Raw genomic sequence first — 21,914 nt, 5'->3', positions numbered from 1 at the left:
ACATACACACACACACATCACCTGCTCATACACACACATGACCCCCCACCATCCTCTCATACACACACACACCCCACCACTTCTCATACACACACACACGCCACCCTCTCATACACACTCGACCCACCACCACCCTCTCATACAGACACAACCCCCCATCATACACACCCACACACACCCACCCACCACCCTCTCATACACACACACACAGACACACCCACCCACCACCCTCATACACACACATACACACACACACTCACCAGCCTCTCATACTCACACACACCAGCCTCTCATACTCACACACACCACCCTCTCATACACACATACACACACACCACTCACCACCCTCTCATACACACCCACCACCTTCTCATACACACCCACCCCCCACCACCCTCACACACACACACACACACACACACCCATACACACCACCCTCTCATAAACACATACACACACACATACACACACACCTGGATCTCTGGGACTCTGGGCTGTAGGCACCGCACTTTATCACTCTCTCTACACCATGCTGCACTCTGCACCAGCACTGCCGCAGGACCTCTTTTGCTGGCAGGGAGAAACCCTGCCAGTAAGTCACAAAGCTGCACTGCCGCAGGACGCTAGGATCTATCTTACCACTCTTTCTCCGCCATGCTGCACTCTGTGCCGGCACTGCTGCGGGACCTCTTTTGCTGGCAGGAAGAAACCCTGCCAGCACGTCACAAAGCCTCACCGCCACGGGATGTTGGGACCTTTCTTTTGCTGGCAGGTTTGTGGAAAACCCCGCCAGCATGTCGCTGCTCCACGCAGCCAGTCCTGCTGCCAGAGTTTGCCTGCATGAAGGGTGAAGCACTGTGGCAGGAAGGTTTTAGGGGGCAATTTTGCTGCCTCTAAATCTTGCCGCCTGAAGCGGCCGCCTCACCCTGCCTCATTGTAGAACCTTCCCTGGGCTCAGCCAAGAGGAGCTAGACACTTACTGCTCCCTGTCACATCCAGGTACCATGCACTACCAACATTGCTGTGAGAGTCTCTCCTGACAGCAACATTGGTGGTTAAGTTACTAACATTGCTGTCAGAGCAACATTGGATACAGCTAGGAGCACAGTGAGAGTCTACCATCTCCTAGATGGGATTGAGAGTTTAAGGGGAGTCTCAGGTGGGGCAGGAGGATGGTGTTAGGGTTTCCAGCTGGGGTAGGAGGCTGGAGTATGTGGCAAGAGCATAACCACAAGCCCGACCACTATAGCCTCAGGCTCCATCAGCACACTCTGAATGAAACAAGCTCTCCAACAAGGCCATACACGCTCAAAGGAACCCAAACATAGAAACAAAGCACAGTCTAAGACTCACTAAGTGACAAACAGAAAAAGTAGATACACTGACAAATACACAACAAATGATGGATACTTTGCAGAACCAGCAGACAAATTAATTGTTCACCACACAAGCACTCCAAACACGCTCCCAGAACTCCCACCAGTCTCCAGTGTATGGCCTTGACCAACATGTCAAGCATCAGGTCCCAAAACACAAGCAAGATTTGAATTCGGTGCCAAAAATTGCAGATTTAAAAGCATCTATGCATATCAGAAGACATGTATGTGTAATCCATTTATAAAATATTGAAATATGTACATACTTCCAAACTCTACCCCAGATATGCCTCAACATGCCCTCTTTCTGCGTAATAGCACTGGTATGGACATACTTCCATCAATCTGAAACTTTGCTTTATGCCTGCATGTACATTTTATCTGCACCATGCCCACGTAACGCTTTGAAGCTTTACCCCAAAATATATTTCACAAGTTAAAACAGATTGAAAGAAAATCAAACATTTGGCTTCCAGTCAAATGGAGGTCTCAATTTAGAATACTTGTGGTGATACACAAACTTCTTTATTCAAATTCTTACTGTACGGTGGCCAAGATATTTTCTTGGTATGTTCCGTCATGTGCGTCACGCTCTTCAAAGGTCAAGTTGTTGGCATTACCAGCCATTGATAATTTTGGGTTGCAGAAAACAGGGGAGAGGGCATTATCCTACATAGGCTCTAAATTATGATGCACACTTCCACTGAGACTTAGGGAGCAGAGAGCTATTAAACTTTTCAGAAAAAGGTTAAAGACCCGGTTATTTGTGAAAGCATACATGTGATTTAAAGTACAGATGATATTAATGTTAATCCTGTTATTGTGTTTTGTATGTATTATTTATGAATGTGAACCGGACTGAACTCTTGTTGTGGAAGTAGCGGTGTAGAATTATATGTAAATAAATACATTAAATGGTGCCAACTAAGCCAAAAGAGCATCCTTTAAAAATGAAAAGCAAGATGTAATTTGGAAAATAGATGAGCCAAAGCACTGGCAAATTAGATATAAAACATTAATAAGATAAGCTGAGAGAGAATATGAGGAGAAGGCTTGTCAAAAAGAAAAAACTAATAAAAACTTTTTCAAGTACATCATAACCAAGAAAATTGTACCGAAATCTGAGTCAACTGAGCCATTAAATGGCCAAAGCATAAAAGGGATGTGCAGGGAGGATAAGGCCGTAGCAGAACAACTAAAAAATGTCTTTGCTTCGGTTGTCACTGAAGAGGATGTTGGGGAGAAACCTCCACAAAAGTCAATCCAAAACCAGAGAAACAGCCAAATCAATCAAAATGGACAAATCTTAATACAGTACGGGTGTCAGCAAGCTGGGAAAGGGCTTAACCTTAGCCCGGACCTCTCAACCATCCACCCACACAAACCACAAAGGATGGCGAAACCCTAGAGTTTTTCAAAGGTTTTTCGATGCAAATAAGTGGTTGAAAGGTAAGTTAACCCAACCCTATTAGTGTTTCAAAGAGATCACACAAGTTTCCTAATCATTCCAGACATTATGACAAGAAATACCTACAGTATCTGAATGCAATCCTCTTTGAAGTGTTGAAAAGTGGAAAATAAAATACATTTAAAAAAATAAAAAGAGCAGCTGTTCATAAGACCAAACCCCCGACATCAGCTGACCGTTTCGGGAAAACCCTGCATCGGGGGTGGGGGGGAGGACTTACTTTAAATCAGAGTGGCTCTTCATCGGATCACCTGATCTCACTAGGTACAAATGGAGTTTGGGGAGATACCTATGTCAGGGCCATTGTATGTAGGTGATAGGGGTGTGCATTCGTTTTGAACGCATATGTAAAACACAACGTAATTTTTTTTTTAACTTAAAAAAGTGATGAGGCGAAAACGATCGGATTTCCAACTTATTCAACATAGCTATGTCACGTGCTCCTCGCAAAGGAATACAGAAATGGCGTCCTGACTCCCCGCTCAACCACCAGGGAGTTTTGGTAAGTCTTGGGGGGGGATTAAGGAGGGTGAGGGGTTTAAATTTTTATTTAGGGAATCGGTGCACGTATGGACATAGACTCAACTTATAGAATTCTACATATGTCCATATTGACCGAAATTGACCCCCCCTTTCGACTTATGGACTTATGAACATAAACTTTTTGTCTGCACATCCCTAGTAGGTGATGATTCAGAGGAAACAAGACAAATCAGTGTGAATCAGAAAGAAGTACTAGATCAAATTGAAAAAAATAAGTCATCGCAAATCACCTACTTCCCTCCCCATGCTCCAATGAACCCCCTCTGGTGGTTCTGCTTTGGACCTCAGCTCCAAACACCTCAATCTGAGGCCGAGGCAGGAGCAACTCACCACAACAACAGAATACAAATGGAATCTTTCGGATGCACTTTTTTTTTTACTTAATAATCCACTTGATAACTCAGAACAAAACACTGTGGCATAAACTCTTAAAAGGTAAATCACTTATCTCAGAGAACAGCAAGATTATAGATGCAATAAGGAAAAGATAAGGGGAAAAAAAACTGCAGAAGCAATTTAGTCAAAACAGGCAGCGTTGCAAAATCATTTCCCCATTATGGAGTCTGGCTGGTCAGTTTGCAGGAACAAAACCAAGAACTTTAGTCCTCAGAATGTAGCAAAGAGATAACTTCCCAAATGAATGTTTTGCATGACAATCAAACTTAGTACATTTGTAGGAATAAGTAGATTAGGTTTCCCAATGGAGAAGTAAATAGTCGACTGCCCCACGGAGCATTGAGTGAGGTGATCAAAATTGTAAATGAAACTATATTATTCAAAATAGTAAAACACGAGTGGATTGTGAGCAGTTGCAGAAGGACCTTGCAAGATTGGGGAAATATAGTAATCTAAATGGCAGATGTAATGATAATATCAACAAATGTGTAATAGCCCTTTGGGCTCATCACCATTAATGCCCTGGGTTAACTCTTTTGGCTAGGGACCGTGGAGACTGGAATGTGAGGGGAAGTGCCATCCGGTGCAGTCCCAGCTCTCTCCTGGGGGCAGTGTAGTTGGGGGCAGTGTAGTTGAGTTTTGCAGTTATTGGAGGTGTGTGGAGCTTTTCCTGAGTTGGACTTTTGGGGGCCTTCTCTTAGGACTCAGGCAAACCTTGCCTAGAGTTTGTGAGAGAGGTTGGGGATCTGCTCTGTCCATCCACTCCCTGGTGAGTAGAGACTGTTGTTTTGGGGCTTTTAGCAGCAATTTTTATTTGTAAGAAGCCTGGTGAAACCCCTGGGTGCCGCTTGGAGGGAGGGTACGGAGGTCCCTTTCTCTGGGAGATCCAGGCTAGGGAAGGTCTGCCCCTCTGCCACCTCACTGAGGCCAGAGGTCAGGTGGTTAACCTGAAGTCAGGACCTTCTGGTGTTTTGCTTCAGTTGTTGGGAAACCGAGTTTGGTTCAAGATCTGGGAGGATGTTTGCCACCCCTCTTCCTGCCCATTCAAGGGGCATCCAGAGCTGCATGTTCCAGTGTGGAGCCCTACCATCGGAGATTTGATTAAACAAAAAAGGAAGATGAAGGGACAGTTGAGAAACCATGAATAATGCCAAACTGAGAATTTTGAGGACCCAGGCCTGGCGCGACAGAGTGTGATTACCGAGCATTTGCTCATCCTGCCACGCCCAAAGGCAACACTGGAGGCCCGCAGGACCATGGTGGAGCTCATCCCACCATGCACAATGATAACAGGAGACCATGTGTGTATATGTGAGCTTGTATGTATGTGTGAAGGAGTGAGAGCCTGTATGTGTCTGAGAGCCTGTTTGTTTGTGCATGTGTGTGTATCTGTGTGAGAGCTTCTGTGTGTCTATGAGAGAGCTTGTGTGTTTGTGTGCCTGTGAGAGCCTATGTGTCACATATAGGCTCTCACAGGTACGGACACACACACACACAATGTATCTGTGAGGGTGCGGGAGATGCAACAGAGAGGGAGTGTGTGAGAGAATGAAGGTGTTATTGTGCATGTGTGTGAGAGAGAAGATAAAATGTGTGCGGCCCTACCTCCCCCAATCCACGACAATCTCAGGGTGACTGGAAATCAGATCCCAGGGATGGACAGCAGATTTTTATATCATTATTAGTTTTAATTATTGGGTGTAATTTGATGATTCTGCTTTCTTGAAATATTTTCTTTTGGGGGGGGAGGGGGGATTGGAACATTTTTTAATTGGATTTTCATTTCATCAGATTTTTTAAATATTTTTGGTGTTTGGGAAATTTTCAATCTTCTATTCATTAACTGGTTTGATATATTCTTTTTATGAATATGAGTTTACTATTATGATTAATGTTGTATATGTCTTGATTGTATTTAATGTTTTATGAAGAATGTTAATGTTTCTTTTTTCCATTGTTGCTCTGCATGTAGAGGCTGGCTTGTTGTGGGTTCCAGTTCAATTCTTCTCAGCACATTTCTGTTTATACTTTCTGATCTCTTTATTCTGTATTTGGTGAGGATGTGTCTGTGTTCTGCATATGTGACCCAGGTGAGGTATTTTGCTGGCATGTAATCTCTGTGAAGAGATCTATAGCAGCCTGGTTTCCTAATAAGAGTTTTATTGGTGTTCTAGGACCGGGTGTAATGTGTGCAGTGTTGCCATTTCATAGATAAGATTGTTACGGTTGATTTGGTATGAGAGGTTTACTATATTGTAATGGTAATTCTGTTTGTTCATGGCTTTCTGAGGGCTAAGCTCACATCCAGTACACATTCTATAAAGTCTAATTCCACAGGAGTTCAAGTGCCTTTTTTGCAGAGTTTTCTGACTGGCAGCACAGGAGTGCACGTAAATATAATGTGCATGTTGTAAGTGATATTTTTGCCTTAGAAGACTGTACTCTTGAATGTTCTTTTTCATGTAAAATTTGTTATAAATGCATAATTTAATTGTGTGTGTCTGTAAAGGGTGTGGAAATGTGTGTGTTTGTGTGGGGGTGGGTGGGTGTGTAAGGCTTTAAGATTTGCCTAGGGTACCTAATACCCTTCCCTATCCATGGGTTCTGGGGTTAGGGGGGAAGGGGGTGTAAGTTTTTAAAAATATAGATTGCAGGACGGAGCTGGGCTTTATTTGATGGGCCCGGGACAGACACTGAATGAATCGTGGGGGGGGGGGGGGGGGGGGGGAGCAAAAACACTAGCATTGACCCTGTGAGGACCCCAATGGGAGACTTCAGCCCCCGGGGAGAGAGGATTTTAGACTCTTTGGGGCCGATGCAATACAGTGCGCTCAGCCGAGTGCACTGTATAACCCGCACTTGGACGCGGGTTAAATAGGTGCTAATCCACCCCCTAATGCAATAGGGGGATTAGTGTCTATTTAACGTGCGCCCAACACGGAGTGAATGCGATAGCGCTCATCACATGCAAATGCATGTGAATGAGGCAATTACTCATTCACTCCGCGTTCAAAAAAAAAAGTGTGCGTCTCAGACGCACATTTAGCTCTCAGATATTAACGCCTGCCTGGAGCAGGCGTTAATAGCTGAGCGCATGTAAACGAAGTACAGAAAAACAGAAAAAAACAGCTTTTCTATACTTCCTCTTTTTTTTTCTTAAGAAAAAAAATACCTTGGCAGACTGCCGAGTTATGAAGACCGACACCGGTAAACTCTGCATCGGTTTTCATAGCCAGCCGTCTGCCAGTAATGAAAACGGACGCCTTCATTACTGGCAGATGGCCGGTTATGAAAACCGACGCCGAGTTTACTGGCGTCGGTTTTCGTAACCGGCAGCCGCAACCCCCTAATTTGCTTAAAGCCCGCTTTCCGCGCTGTTTTTTGCATCGGCCTGTTTGTGCAGAGACTGTGTTTTTCCCAGTTTACCAGTGTTGGAGGGGCTGTCCTGTCCAAACAAGGATACCTGCCCGCCTGAGAGCCTCATTAAATCAAGGTCCTGGAAAGTGAGTACCTCTCAGTTCTAGTAGTAGGAGACCCATGCACAGACTGAGGAAAACAGACTCTAATCTGAGATTTGTTGTGGTGCTGAGGGCTGAATTAATTGTGCCATTATTTCACTCAATTACCCATCAGTAAAGACATTATTTTTGAACACTCAACCAAAGCCTGCAGAGTGTTTATTTAGCACTGTCAGCAGACCCAGTGGGGACAAAAATCTTTACGTCTCCCAGGGAAAAGGACTCTAGAGGCCCAAAGTGATGTACATAGGGAACATTTATCCCAACAATAGGTACACAATGCTGGATTCCTATTTAGGAGTTACTACCCAGGATGATTGACCTTGGAATCATTGTAAACAATACATTGAAATCCTTAGCTCAGTGTGTAGCAGTGGTGAAAAATAGGCAAATAGAATGTTAGGAATTATTCAGAAAGGAACAGAGAATAAAGCGGAGAATATCATAATACCTTTGTAGAAAGCTATGATGTGACTGCACTTTGAGTACTGTGTTTAGTTCTAGTCAACCCCTTCTCAAGAGAGACATAGCAGAACTAGAAAAGGAACAAAGAAGGGCAACCAAAATGATAAAGGAGCTGGAACAGCCACATTATGTTAGAAGAAGGATTAGGAGATCAGGATTCTGTAGCTTGGAGGAGAGATATGATTAGAGATGATTAAAATTATGAGTGAGATGGATCAGATTAATACAGAACAGTTATTTACCCTGTCAAATAATACTGGGACTAGGGGACACTCCATGAAACTAAGTGGTAGCAGATTCAAAACCATTTAAGGAAGTTTTTTTTTTTTTATCAGTCAATAAACAGTTAAGATCTGGAATTTGTTGCCAGAGAATGTGGTCAGGGTTAATAATAATAGCTGCACTTAAAAGGTTTAGACAAATTTCTGGAAGACAGATCCATTAGCAATCATCAGCTAGACAGACCTGGCGATCACCACCTCTTATTTCTGGTAATGAGCAGCAGTAGGGAAAGCATCTTCCCATTAAAATGTGTCAGCTACCTCTAAGTGACTTAGCTTGGCCACTGTCACAGACAGGATGCTGGGCATCGATAGACCTTTGATCTGACCCAGCATGACCAATCTTATGTTCTTATTGTTTATTTACCTATGCTGTGATATGCTATGGCGAGGCTCTAATGGCTTCCATTAGCCCTGAATCTCTTTCAGCTTGACCTCCCTGTGACCATCTCTTCCTGCATGCCCTCACTCATCTGCCTCCTGGACCAGTGTTTCCCCTGGGTCTCCTCTGTATGCAAATCTATCTCATGCATATTTATTATCGATATCCTGGAAATCTGACTGGTTAGCTGTGCCTCCAGGAGATGGTTGGGAAACACTGTCCTAGACTTAAACTATGGTTTGGTACCAGCAAAGGTTATAGTTGATTGTACATTGTACATTTTTCCTTACCGTGACTTCTTTGTGAGGTTTTATCCCTGCTAATTCACTTCCCTACCTATTTTCCCAACTTAGAATGAGCCAGAGATGTTACGTTCCCTTGATGCTATCCTTTCATCTGCTTGCTAAGGGTCTAGTAAACTGTAGACAGATGTTTTTGCAAGAACAGTCAGTTATTGTTCTAGAGCAGTGGTTCTCAACCTTTCTAATGCCGTGACCCCGTAATACAGTTCCTCATGTTGCGGTGACCCCTCACCCCGCCCTCGCCCTGCGAGGGCGGGGCGAGGGCGGGGCTTTGGTCATATGGGGGCGGGGTTATGGATGGGGTTGGATTTTAGTGCATACTTATTTATTATGACATTTATAAACAGAACCACCATTCCTCATAAAACAATAAAATTAAGAAACATAAAGCATCAGTTATAATAGTAAAACCATACTAATAAAAGAATATTTTAAAATTACTGATAAATAGAATTTCTGTTAATTAAAATCATATACATTTTTATAATTTCCCAAACACCAATAAAATATTTCAAAACAGCACATATATCAAATAACACACAATAATTAAAACTAATAAGGATTTTAAAAAGCCCCTGCTGTCCATACATGGGAGCTCTTGATTTCCAGTCACCCTGATATTGTCGAGGATTAGGAGGTTATCCTCTCTCTCTCACACATACTCTCACATGTCCATTCTCTCTCACACATACACTGTCACATACATACACATTCATGCTCTTATACCCACCATAACCTCTCGCTCTCACAGACACTGACACACTCTCAGGGTGTAAGACACTCTCCCCCCCCCCCCCCCCCCCCCCACTCACACACACTCTTACTCCCCTGGATTTTCTCATACACACTCATGCTCTCACTCTTACTGGCTCCCTCACAACCTCAGAGCCTCTCAGATAAAACTCTATGCAGCAGAAATAATGCTGAATGTTGAGAATTGTGTTATGCAGACTAATCTGGAAAATGCACTAATTTCTACATGAGTCATAATGAATCAGTCCTCAGCTGCAGACTTCAATTGATTATCCTGGCTCCCTTTAATTTAATGTTTGCCAAATACAGTTCATGTGTAACAGCAATCCTAATTCTCCACCAGTTCAAGCTGATTTCACATCCCACTTCATACTTTGTCACCTCCAGCTGAGTCAAACAATTAATCTAATTACTGCCACGTGGCTATTGGGGAGGCGCTGATTGCTGCTATTGGCACTGAAGCCCATTCTGCTGCCTCCTCTGTGCAGGCCCCCTGGGTTTCCACTTCCTCCATGTTGATCTCGTACATTGTGAGATCCGCCATAGAGAAAGTGCTACTCTTGCACATTCCCAAAGATTACATGTACCAATCAGTAAAAAGTAAATTTTTTTTTTTACATCTGCTTCCCTTTATTTTTTTGCCATTTCCTTTTATATTGCCTTTTTTTCTGTTTCTTTTCTCTCCACCTGTCTTCTTCCCTCAAACACACAGTCAGGTTCTCATTCTCACATGCATTTCTCTCTCAAACACACATACACACACAGGATCTCACTGTCACATGCTCTTTCTGTCATGCAATTATTCATACACACAGTCTCTCACTGGCACAGGCTGTCTGAGTCTCACACACAGACTCTCTCACACCCCCACATGCTGCCTTGCTCAAGCACAGGCTCTCACTGTCACATGCTGTCTCTTTCACACACACAGAGGCTCTCACATGCTGTCTCTGCAAATACACACAGTCTCTCAATTCACTCTCACACACAATCTCTCAACTCATCTCATACTCGCACACACCTCTCTCTCACCTCTGGGCCTCTTCTTTACGGGTTACCACAGGATGGGCTCTGCAGTGGCCCTAGTCTTCCCGGCCCCACTGCTCCTCTTCTGCATGCGGCTGACGCGCCTCCTCCTTCCTGCCCGTGCGGCTCCGGCAACATTTGTCTTCCGGGGCAGGGCGGGCAGGAAGTAAGTAGGAGGAGCACCGCGACGCGCTCCCTTTTGGGGTTGGAGGAGGCAGGTCTCCAGCTTCGCCCCGCCTCCCCGCAGCAGCTGCGGCGCCGCGGACCGGCAAAAATCCCCAACGGCCCGGTACTGGTCTGCGGACCGGGCCGTTGGGGTCGGTCCGCAGATCAGTTTTGGTCGAACGACCTGTGTTTTGGTCGAACGACCAAAACACAGGCGACCCCTGTGTTTTGGTCGTTCGACCCCCGCCGGGGTCGCGACCCACAGGTTGAGAACCGCTGTTCTAGAGTAATATAGTAATGATGGCAGAAAAAGACCAAACGGTCCATCCAGTGTGCCCAGCAAATTTCTTATGGTGCAGGTCACCCCCAAGCCTTTTATATAACATAACATAGCAACATTTTTACTAGGTGAGGAGCCTTCTTGAAATTTCATACAATGCCAGTTGATGTGCTTTGCTTTTGGACTTGGTCGTAGAAGCAGTCTGTGCTTTTTCACTTATGTCTGTGTATCAGTAGCCCCTACCGTAAAAGTCAGAACCCATGTTGGTTGTCACGTGAATCCAATTTCCCCTCTCACCCCTTCCATCAAAGCAGAGAGTGATGTTGTAGTTGCATCAAAAGCATCAAGGCTTATTGGTTAAGATTAATTATTCCCATGCATACTGTTAAGGGTAGTAACCGCCACAGAGCAGGTTACTACCTTGCACCCTTTTCTTCATTTTCATCTTCCATCCTTAAGGATCCACAGTGTTTATCCCATGCCCCTTTGAATTCTTTGACTGTTTTTGCGTTCACCACCTCCTCTGGAAGGGAATTCCAGGCATCCACCACCCTTTCAGTGAAGAAATATTTCACGATGTTGCTTCTGAGTCATCCCCCCTGGAGTTTCATTTCATGACCCTTAGTTCTACTGTTTCCTTTCCAACAGAAAATGTTTGAAGTTCATGCATTATTAAAGCCATTCAGGTATCTGAAGGTCTGTTTTAAAACAGAGATTATCTTAAGCCCTATAGTACATAGCAAAAACAGTAAATGCGGAAAATACGCACATGCTTTTTGTCACATAAGAAAATCATGTGCATACTTTTCATTTCATACAAAAAAGTACACTGCACGTTTTTAATATATATGCATAAAAGTTTAGGGGGGCAGAGATATGACAGCCACCACACAGTTTTTAAAATATTCTCTAGATGCACCAACTTATGTGACAATGTGATGACTTACACACAGTTTAGAAAATAACCCTCCTTAAACTGATAGTCCAGGAAATCAAAGAGGTAGTTATTCTGATCATAATTATGAGCACAAGATCCAATAAATCATTTCAATTATTATTAGTAAATCTGTTTTTAGTAGGCAAAATTCAGAAGTTTACATGAGTACGGAAAACAGAGGTTGAATGTATATATCAGAAAAAGCATGTCCATAGGCAGAAAGTGTGATTTATCTCTGCATATAAACACCCAATTCAGCCTTATAAAAATATATTCATAGTGGTCAAAAAGCCCCTGAACCATATCCTCATGTGCAACAGATGTAAAAGAAAATAATGCACTGAACCAAGATATTAGACTCAAGATGCTTTATGGAAACACTTAACACCATCTTCAATCAGTCAGGTTGAGGTTTTGCTTTGGCATTCTCTACAGTGTACACTACAATCCTAACAACTTCCGAGGATACTTTTCAAAGTCATTTCTGGGAAAATGGCCTTCTGCAAAATCGCTCACTCTGACTGTGGGTAACTTGATTAGGACCTCTGTGTGAGTAAGTTTACCTGCGATAGAAAGGGGCGTTCCCAGGGGTGGGGCTGGGGCGAGGTTAGAATTTTCAAAAGCATTTTTTTCCCAAAAAACTGCCCACATAAATTAACAGGGAGATTTTCTGGGGTAATTTTCAAAGGGAAAGTACACGTGTAATTTCCCTTTGAAATTTGGTCCAAAATGTGTGGGTAGTTGAATCTGCAGCAAAATGGGCAGTTTCAAGGTTACCCTTTCACAGGCCAAGCATCAATCTGGGCATTAAAACACTGTGTGCTCAATTTCAGCGCACAGTTTTAACACTCAAATTTAAAAAATAAAAGTAGCTCTCAATGCAGCAAGTAAATAATATGCAAATGAGTCATGAATTTAAAAAAGCACATTGACCTTAAAATGTGTGTTCAGCACAGGCCAAATGCACATTCTAACTTAGAAAGGGGGTGACAGAAGACACGCCCGATATGGAAGAGAGTACTTATCCGGCTGAGTCATAGCGGTGAACCGCAGCCAGGTAGCTCGATAAGTACTGACGTATCCACGGCCACTCAGCTGGATGAGTTTGTACTTATCCAACTGAAGTGTTCCGGACTTTTTTTTTTTGTCTTTTTAAAAACTTTTTGGGGTGTTTTAAGGAGTACCAGAGTAGTGGTGGAAACTGAACTCCATCTCTGATCTGAAGTTAATTCTCCAGCATTAAAAAAAAATACAGTCTGGCTAACGCACCTCTCTACATCGAGAAGTATTACTTAATGCCCTCATCTGCATGGGATTTCCATGCGAGGGTGCTAAGCAGTATTCCCATTTTCTGCATGCAAAACTACTTGCTGCATTGGCAGTAAGTCTTGCAGGCAGAAAAGTGTGGTCTCCTGAACACACCTTTCTGCATTGACCTGTCAGTGACTAAGCCTCTGCATAACTGTCCCTAATTGATGGTAATGAAATCTTCAGTGGACACCTCCTGATGACTTTTCTGGGAACTCCTGCTCCATTACATCTTCCCAGCATCCTCCTTTCAACTCTACAGTCACATCTGAAGAACAAACCAGTGTGGTCTTAGAAGCTCAGTATAACAGCATCCTTTTTGTTGGCCCTCTAAAAGGTATCACAGCCAAGTATGGTGTCAGTATCTCCTTCTGAGCTACAAGCAGTGTGACACTGGGAATCTTACCAACAACTAGACAGCAAAGCTAGGAAAAGTGAAAGAAATCCCTTTAGTATCAGCATGAATGTGCTTGGGAGTCAGTTAAGGTACTACATCTAGAACATAAGAGGACATAGCAGAGCAACAAATAATATAGGGATCTATTTGTTAACCTGCAACACACATTAATGCACATTGCTTTCCATGGCTCCCATTATCTTTGATAGGGGCTACTCACTAATAACATGTTACTGTGCTTCATGGATTGATAAACAGACTCCCCCATAATCAAGCTAACTTTTCTTAAAGGTAACTGTTTGTTAAGAAAGTTGCCCTAAGACCTGTAATTACTTATAGTAATTATGGAAACCCAGTCTGTTTAATAATCAGTCCTCCATTTTTATGTATTTCTTTTTAACATGATGCTTGTCATTAGGTCCAGCAGGGCTGTGACTGAGGGAAGTGGGCTTGTGATGTCCTTCATGGAATGCAGATCTATATACAGAACTGCTGTGATGTCACTGCTGGAATTTCCCTCCTGCATCACAAGAACAATTTTCAGAGCTAAATACCCAGATAAATAGCTCTGAAAATTGCTCTGCCTAAAAGTATTTGCAGGCTTGCATAGCATGCATCGTTGTAACCAGAGTGCTAGGAGACGTTCCCTGAGGGGTGCTTAAGGGGGGGGGGGGGGGAGGAAAATAGCATTTTCTCAGGCACACGTGTTATTTTACCCTTTTCAGCCACCAATTCAATTCGGTGAGGTATGCAGTCAGTTTTAACCCACATACTTTATATTATTTTTCAAATGGCAACTACTCGCCCTGATCCTTTTGGAAAATCAGGATTGTCAGTTGCCAAGTTATTCGCTGCGCGCGTTCCAAAAATCCAAGACCTGGGACAAAGCCCAATGTAAAATACAACAACAAACTCCGGCATACTGTACAACTAATTGGGCTACTTGAACATTGCCTCCCAAAATTCCAGGAAGGAAGGACGGACTTTTCTAAAAACACGTTTCTTTCCAAAATCCCAGCACTTCCAACAGTTAAAGCGATTGCGGAATATTCTTTAAAAAAGTCCCGCCGTCGTTCTCCTTTTAAACTGTCCAGCAATAAAGGAACCTGCGATACAATCTTGAACTGTATATTAAAAAAAAAAAAAAGAAAATCATTAGTGAAACTCAACCCTATTTGTGTTCAGTGCGTTTCCCCTTACGTCATGGTTTCTGCTCCCGTCGGGCAGGTTTGCAGCGCACGGGCTGGCAGGGGCGAGCAGTAATCCGAACTGCCTTGTGTGTTTGTGTAGCAAAGTTCAGGGGTTTGTTGGTGGGTGAGCAGCTGCTTTCGGTGCTTCCGAGCCAGTCACCTGGACCAGCGTGGCTTCTCTTCCTCTTCCAACCTCATTTCCCGGGACAAGCTTTGCTTTGCCGTGCCACGTATCTGTCTAGCTCGCCTCGCGGGGCAGGCTTCAGAGGGCATTTTTGTGTCTGCCCGAGCCCCAGGGCACACACGAAGGTCCGCGTGTCATAAGGTAAGGGACCACCACCACCCTAAGCCCGTTCGGCTTTCCGCTTGCTGCTTTCCGGGATCAGAGACGAGCAGGAAGCCGCAGGGAGGGGGGGTGTCTCCGCGAGCAGTGCAAGGTTGGCCACACGGGCTAATGAGAATCCCAGGGCGAGCAGGGAGACCATCGGAACTCTAGCGTTAGACGAGAGCCATACTACAGCCGATTAGTCATTAAAGCACTTTAGGAAAAGGCCAGGCAATGGAAACTGTACACCACTATTACTCCAATGTGAGAATATTTAATAGTTATCCATTGGAGGGGGGGGGGGGGGAGAGGGGGCGTTCTTCATAATCATTGCCGTATAAACAGAAGTAGGTTTCCACTGTTTATTAAAGGACGGGCGAACAACATCTGTCCCTCCACTCCCAGTCGCAGTTCAGTCTGGATCGTGCAATGTGTGTATTCTAGCGTCGAATGTATGTCCACATCATTTATTACACTTGGTCAATAGCGCATCAGTTAAGGCAAGTGTGTTAACACAAAAAAAAGACGACTACACCGCCAGAGGCGCTTTTTTTTTTTATTTTTTTTTAATGCCTGCATTCATTTGTGCTCTTTGGCACAGACTGCACATCGATATTTTGGAAATATGATGGTAACGTGGCTTAGTAAAATAGACCCCCCTAAGTGTTCCATTTAAAGGACCATTAGTCAGAACAGCCTATCTGGAAAAATAATTCAAGTCAGCAAGAGAGCAGAGGGCAGGAGTTTAGGAGCTGAGTCACTCAGCTGCATTTGCATTTGTCTGACAGGTAAAGATTGTAGATTAGATGGTAGAAAAAAAAATGTTTTTGTTCTTGTTGTCCACAGTTCTTTCATTTGGTTCACAGAGTGACAGGCTAGGACTTTGAACCTGGAGTTTAGTATGTCTGTGTCAGGGCTCATGGATATGATGAATTTTAATTGCATTTAATATAAGAAAATGATTAACAAATAGCTAAAAAAGAACCTTTAGGTTGATCCTGTTTTTTTCTATGACCATATTAATTGCAGTTAACAGTAAGTGAAGCTCTGGCGATATTTATCTTGCATATGCAGTAGTAGAATTTTTTTTTCAGCATTATAAAATAAGAGATGGGCTTGCATTTCTAAAATGTGTATGTCAGCGTTAATAAATTGCATTTCCCATACTCTCTTTCCATTATTTATCTTAGTCATGTCCTCTGTTAGTTTACTCATCACATGTAGAACCAAATGTTTCATAATAGATTTGTAAAATTATTTTTCTCTTGTAGTTATCGTCACGTTTTAAGCTCTCTCATTCCTCCACTCATGTATAGCCCAGCCATTACAGTGACTGTATGGCAGGGGCCACCCACCACTAGGGATGTGAATCGTTTTAGGACGATTAAAATTATCGTCCGATAATTTTAATATCGTCTTAAACCGTTATGGAACACAATACAATAGAGATTCTAACGATTTATCGTTATAAATCGTTAGAATCGTGAGCCGGCACACTAAAACCCCCTAAAACCCACCCCCGACCCTTTAAATTAAATCCCCCACCCTCCCGAACCCCCCCCAAATGAGTTAAATAACCTGCGGGTCCAGCGGCGGTCCGGAACGGCAGCGGTCCGGAACGGGCTCCTGCTCCTCAATCTTGTTGTCTTCAGCCGGCGCCATTTTCCAAAATGGCGGCGGCCATAGACGTATGGCCGGCGCCATTTTCCGTACGAAAACGATTCGCGGCGGGAAATCGCTCCCTGACCCCCGCTGGACCTCCAGGAACTTTTGGCCAGCTTGTGGGGGGCCTCCTGACCCCCACGAGACTTGCCAAAAGTCCAGCGGGGGTCCGGAAGGACCTCCTGCCGTCCAATCGTGTTCGTCTATGGCCGCCGCCATTTTTTCGCCGCCATTTTGGAAAATGGTGCCGGCTGAAGACAACAAGATTGAGGAGCAGGAGCCCGTTCCGGACCGCTGCCGTTCCGGACCGCCGCTGGACCCGCAGGTTATTTAAGTCATTTGGGGGGGGTTCGGGAGGGTGGGGGATTTAATTTAAAGGGTCGGGGGTGGGTTTTAGGGGGTTTTAATGTGCCGGTTTTGCGATTTTTTCGATTTTTAGATTTTTTCACGATTTTTCACGATTTTTCACGATATTTTACCCCCCCAAACGGCAACAATACGATTCCCTCCCCCTCCCAGCCGAAATCGATCGTTAAGACGATCGAGGACACGATTCACATCCCTACCCACCACACCTCCATCTCTAGAACATGGTGGCATACACATCCCCTAAATCTGACCAGATCTGTACAAGGGCTAGAATTCAATACCCTTTCTCCTCTGATTCCTTCCCATTCTCCGGGGAGGGGAGGGGGAGTATGAATGTCACCTCTGTAGCATCTCCAGCCTCTGCTAGCCCAGTGAGAAGAAGGGGGCTAGAAATTGAATCCAGAGCTCCTGTATATCACTGCCACTGGACCAGCCCACAGAAGTTTAATTTATTTAGTTTAGTTTAGTGCTTTTATTATTACCACCTTTCAGAGCAAATCAAAGCAATTTACACTAAAAACTATTTCTCAACAATAAAAAGTGCAAAAAGTATAACAGCATACAACAAAAAAATGCATTATAAAATCAAATCTAAAAACAAAATAATTCAATAACAATTATAGCACAGATTCAGACTGTAAAATCAGCTAATAAAGTCAACCAATGTGAAAAGCAATTGATTTGTTCGCTTTGTCTTAATATGTGGCTTTTTGGTGCAAATCATGATACAAAATGATGTGCACAAATAGTTTGTGTAAAGACAAAGTGCAGCATGGGCTGAACACATTACAGACGTTATACTTCCCATTTTTGCTTGGCATAGCCAGTCAAAACCTTGCATTTCAAGACAAACATGTACTTTGACTTAGATTGTTCACTGAAGTTAAATGTGGTGGCATCTCCTCCTTAGGCAAATACTGAAATAAAATGCTGTACAATTAAATCAGGCTGCATTTTGCCTTCTTCTATTGTCACAGTTACATATTAGTTTTATGATAGGACTAGCACTGAATGAGATAAGGCAACCAAGCGATACATAAAAAAATAATTAAAGCAAGTAGAAAAAAGTCAGAGAAGTTGCTGCTCCAAAGAAATTAGGTGTTTATCTTAGGGAGTTAGGTTCCTAAATTAATCCCATTGCAAAGTAACTAGAGCTGCCAATTCCTGACTCCGTGCTTTCCACCTGGCTGCACCATATGCTTGGAATAGACTTTCTGACCTGGTGTGTCATGCCCCCTCTCTTGCCATGTTTAAATCCTAACTAAAAAATTTTTTTTTCGGGCAGCTTTTAAATCTTAACCCCTGATTGTCTCATTTACAGCCTCATTAATTTTTAGCCATTGTCTTAAATGAAATACCTCAAGTCTCATTTGCCCTGAATGTTTGTCTTGATTAGACTGTAAGCCCTACTGAGCAGAGAATGTCTCTTATATAGGGTTGCCAACTGGCTCCAGATTTTCAGGAAAGGTTGATTCAGTCCTGGTTTTACCCCTTTGCATGCAGGGACTTGCAAAAAAGTATTACAACATAAACAAACAATGCAATATAAAATCAAATAAACCTAAAAACAAAAGAATTCAATAACAATTATAGCACAGGTTCAGAACTGTAAAATCAGCCAATAAAATAAGTCAACTAATGCTAAAAGCAATTGATTTGTTCACTTTTTCCTAATATGTGGCTGCAAGTTCCTGCATGCAGTGGGGTAAAACCAGGACTGGATCAATCTGTCCTGAAAATCTGGACCCAGTTGGCAACCCTACTCTTATTTGTTTTTTGTATAGTGCTGTGTACAGCAAGAAGTGCTATGGAAGTGTTAAGTAGTAGTAGCTGGGATGGACTTAGTGCAGGGAAAAAAGCTTGCACTGATTTTCAGTACTAAGCACTAATTTAGGCTCCTTAATCTAGGCAAATGAAGTGCAGGGCTAAATTGATGTGCTTAGAGTCATTTTTCAAAGGATTTAGACACCTAACTTTGGCCTATATTCATCAATATGAGAGAGAGAGAGAGATGCTTTTCAACGTTTTCATAGTAGTCTACTATTTATATTACTATAGGAGGGCCAGCTAGTAACTCGAGGTGAGATTTTTGTGGTAGTCTAGAGTTTTGAGCACAGTTTTCCTTGCACAGTGAGATGTACAAACAGAACAGCACATAGTGAAGATTTGAGGTGATTTTGAGTGAGGAAATGTTGCACGCATCGCCCGCGGCCGTCCCGCACACGGGACCGCACAACTTCAGGGTTCCACAGCACATCCCAGTTACGCGCATCACCCGCAGCCGTCCCGCGCACGGGACCGCTCAACTTTGGGATTCCACAGCGGGTCCCTCGCTAGTCCAGCTAGGCTCCGGCGTCCCGTGGCGGCGGTTGCTGGGCCTGCGGCTGTGCACCAGGCTTCACGCCGAGCCTCAGCATCCCGGGCCACACCCCTAGGCGCGCGTGTACTAGTCGCTCTGATGTAGGCTCCAGGGTGGGGCCTAGTTCCGCGGCGCACCCTGATTGAGTTTCTGTTAAAAGAAAGTTCCTGGCCTCACTTCCTTGCCTTGGCAATTGGGTCGGTTTGTTCATGAGATTGCCCTTGTTCATGTATCTTGCTTGCTTGTCCCTAGTCTCGTTCCAGGATCCTTCTGTTCTAGTTCTGTTCCTGCTTGTTCCTGCTTCCTATCCTGCTTATGCCTACGTCCGTCTGTTCGTCTCCCAGGTCTTACCCCAGACTGACTTACTGGTAAAGACCTCAGTTTGTTTCTGACCTGCCTGCCTGCCTGCCGCCTGCCTAAGACCTCAGCCTGTTCCTTGTTCTCGTCTGACCTCCGGCTCCTGACCCTTGCTTTGTTGACCACTCCTCGGACTGACCTCTGGATTCTGACCTTTGCCTGCCTGACCTTTTCCATTGATTCTGGCTCTGTCCTTAGCCTTGTCATCGCCATTACTATACTGGTTCTCTTTGCTTCAACCTGTCTCCAGCCTCGAACCCGATAGCACTCCCCTAGTCTCAGTGGGTACACCGGACTTCCATTCTCCCAGGAGACCCTGTGAGGCCCACCTAAGTCCAAGCGACCCGGGTCCCTACGGGCTCCTCCCGGGGGAACCTCGGGCTTCCAGTGGTGAAGCTCTACACCGCATCTGTCTTCTTCTGTGCTCCGCCCCCTGGGGCAGTCTCCGCACTGTTCCAGGTCCAAGGGTCCACCCCCGAGCGCAACAGGAAAGTCACAGAAAGAGGAGATTTTTACAATGTTCTCTCGTCCCAGCTTGATAGTACCATAGAGAGAGTACATCAAGCTAGGGTGAGAGAACATTGTACAAATCTCCTCTTTCTATGACTTTCCTCACTCAAAAGAACGTCAAATCTTCACTGATGTGTACTGTGTGTTCGTAGATCTCACTGTCATGTAAAACTGGCCCCAAAACCCTAGACCACCACCAAAACTTCACTTTACTAGCTTGCCCTCCCCTCTCCCTTCTCCCCTTGAAAATGCCCCAAACGGAATTTGCGATATTTATTCAAATTCCATTTTGGGCATATTGCACAGCTTAATGCCATTAAAAAAGATGAACTTATTTCCGCCATTAAAAGCATGCGATAATGTGCGTTACACTCTCGCATGCTGCATTAATGCCCCTCATTTTCAGAAACCCTGCTCAAACTCCTCCCCCTTGACAAGATTTTAAAAATTTGCATTTGCGTCACACATTGCAATAAATAACGCATGCATTATGGCATTATCGCATGCTTGAGGAACCTAACGCCCGCAATAACACCATAACACATTTTGATGAATAATCCTGTGTGGGATTTAGGTTCCTAAATTTTCCCCTTTGAAAATTCACTAGGACCACATGCCTAAATTTAGGTACCCACAGAAGCTTAAATTTTGATGCCTAAATAGTGAGTGGCTATAGGGAGAATTTTAAAAGCCCTACACGTGCAAATTCCAGCGTTTATGCGCATGGCCGCGCCTTGCACACCAATAGGCCCGGCCACGTGCGTAAACGCTGGTACGTGAATAAGTGCTGGGCCTCTTCGAAGGGGCCAGTCGGGGAACGTGTTCAGGGGGGGCGGGACAGCACCATTGTTCACTGTCCTGAAGATTCGCACGCGCCAGCAGCTGGCCAGTGCACACAACTTACTTCAGCTCCCGAGCTGATGTAAGTTGCAAAGCAAAGAAAAATACAAAAAAAAAGGTAGGGTTTAGGGGGTGGGGAGGAGAGGGGAAGACGAAGGGAGTATGGATAAGGTGATAGGGAAGTTCCCTCCCAGTCCGCTCCTTAATTGGAGCGGACTGGGAGGGAACTGGGGAAGGTCGGAATGTGTCGCTGCATGGAAATTGCAGAAGTCCCCCCTCCCTTGCGCAAACCGCCCGCACACACGTGTGCAGATTATAAAATCTGGCGCACATGTCCATGCGGCTCATGGATTTTCTACCATGTGAGCGCCAGCAGAAAATCAGCGCATCCATGTGTGTTCGCCAGGAAGCGCGCGCACATGGACACGTGTGCCACAGTGGAAAATCTACCCTTAAGGGAGTGGAGGCAGGGTGGGAAAAATAGCACTAGGCACCTAAATCTAGGCACAGGAGCCTAAATCTAGGCAAATGAATCAAAGGTCTATATTTAGGAGCCTAAGTTTTAGGTCATTGAAGTTTGGTGAATTTTCAGTCAAAAAATTTAGAACATTAAATTTAGCTGAAAATCTACTTAAATTTGGGCATTGAGCATTTTTTTGTATATTGGCCCTGTTAATATTAGCTGCCTAAATTTTGATGACCCTT

General features: G+C 44.2%; 1 protein-coding gene across 4 annotated transcripts in view; it reads left to right on the top strand.

Moving 5' to 3' along the window:
* The window catches only part of SHROOM3 (shroom family member 3), a 600,371-nt gene that overhangs the window by 301,615 nt on the left and 276,842 nt on the right, over positions 1–21,914 (top strand). For 2 of the 4 annotated variants that reach the window (XM_029600556.1, XM_029600565.1), the window contains exon 1: positions 14,788–15,112. The exons of the other annotated variants lie outside the window; for them this stretch is intronic. The gene's annotated coding sequence lies outside the window, so the exon portion shown is untranslated. Of the gene's footprint in view, positions 1–14,787; positions 15,113–21,914 lie in introns of those variants that run through there. 4 annotated transcript variants of the gene reach the window in all.

The sequence above is a fragment of the Rhinatrema bivittatum genome, chromosome 1 (genome assembly GCF_901001135.1).
Source record: "Rhinatrema bivittatum chromosome 1, aRhiBiv1.1, whole genome shotgun sequence".
In the NCBI taxonomy this organism is placed as follows: domain Eukaryota; kingdom Metazoa; phylum Chordata; class Amphibia; order Gymnophiona; family Rhinatrematidae; genus Rhinatrema; species Rhinatrema bivittatum.
The sequence above is the reverse complement of the archived record's forward strand: the minus strand, read 5'-3'. Positions and strand labels throughout refer to the sequence as shown.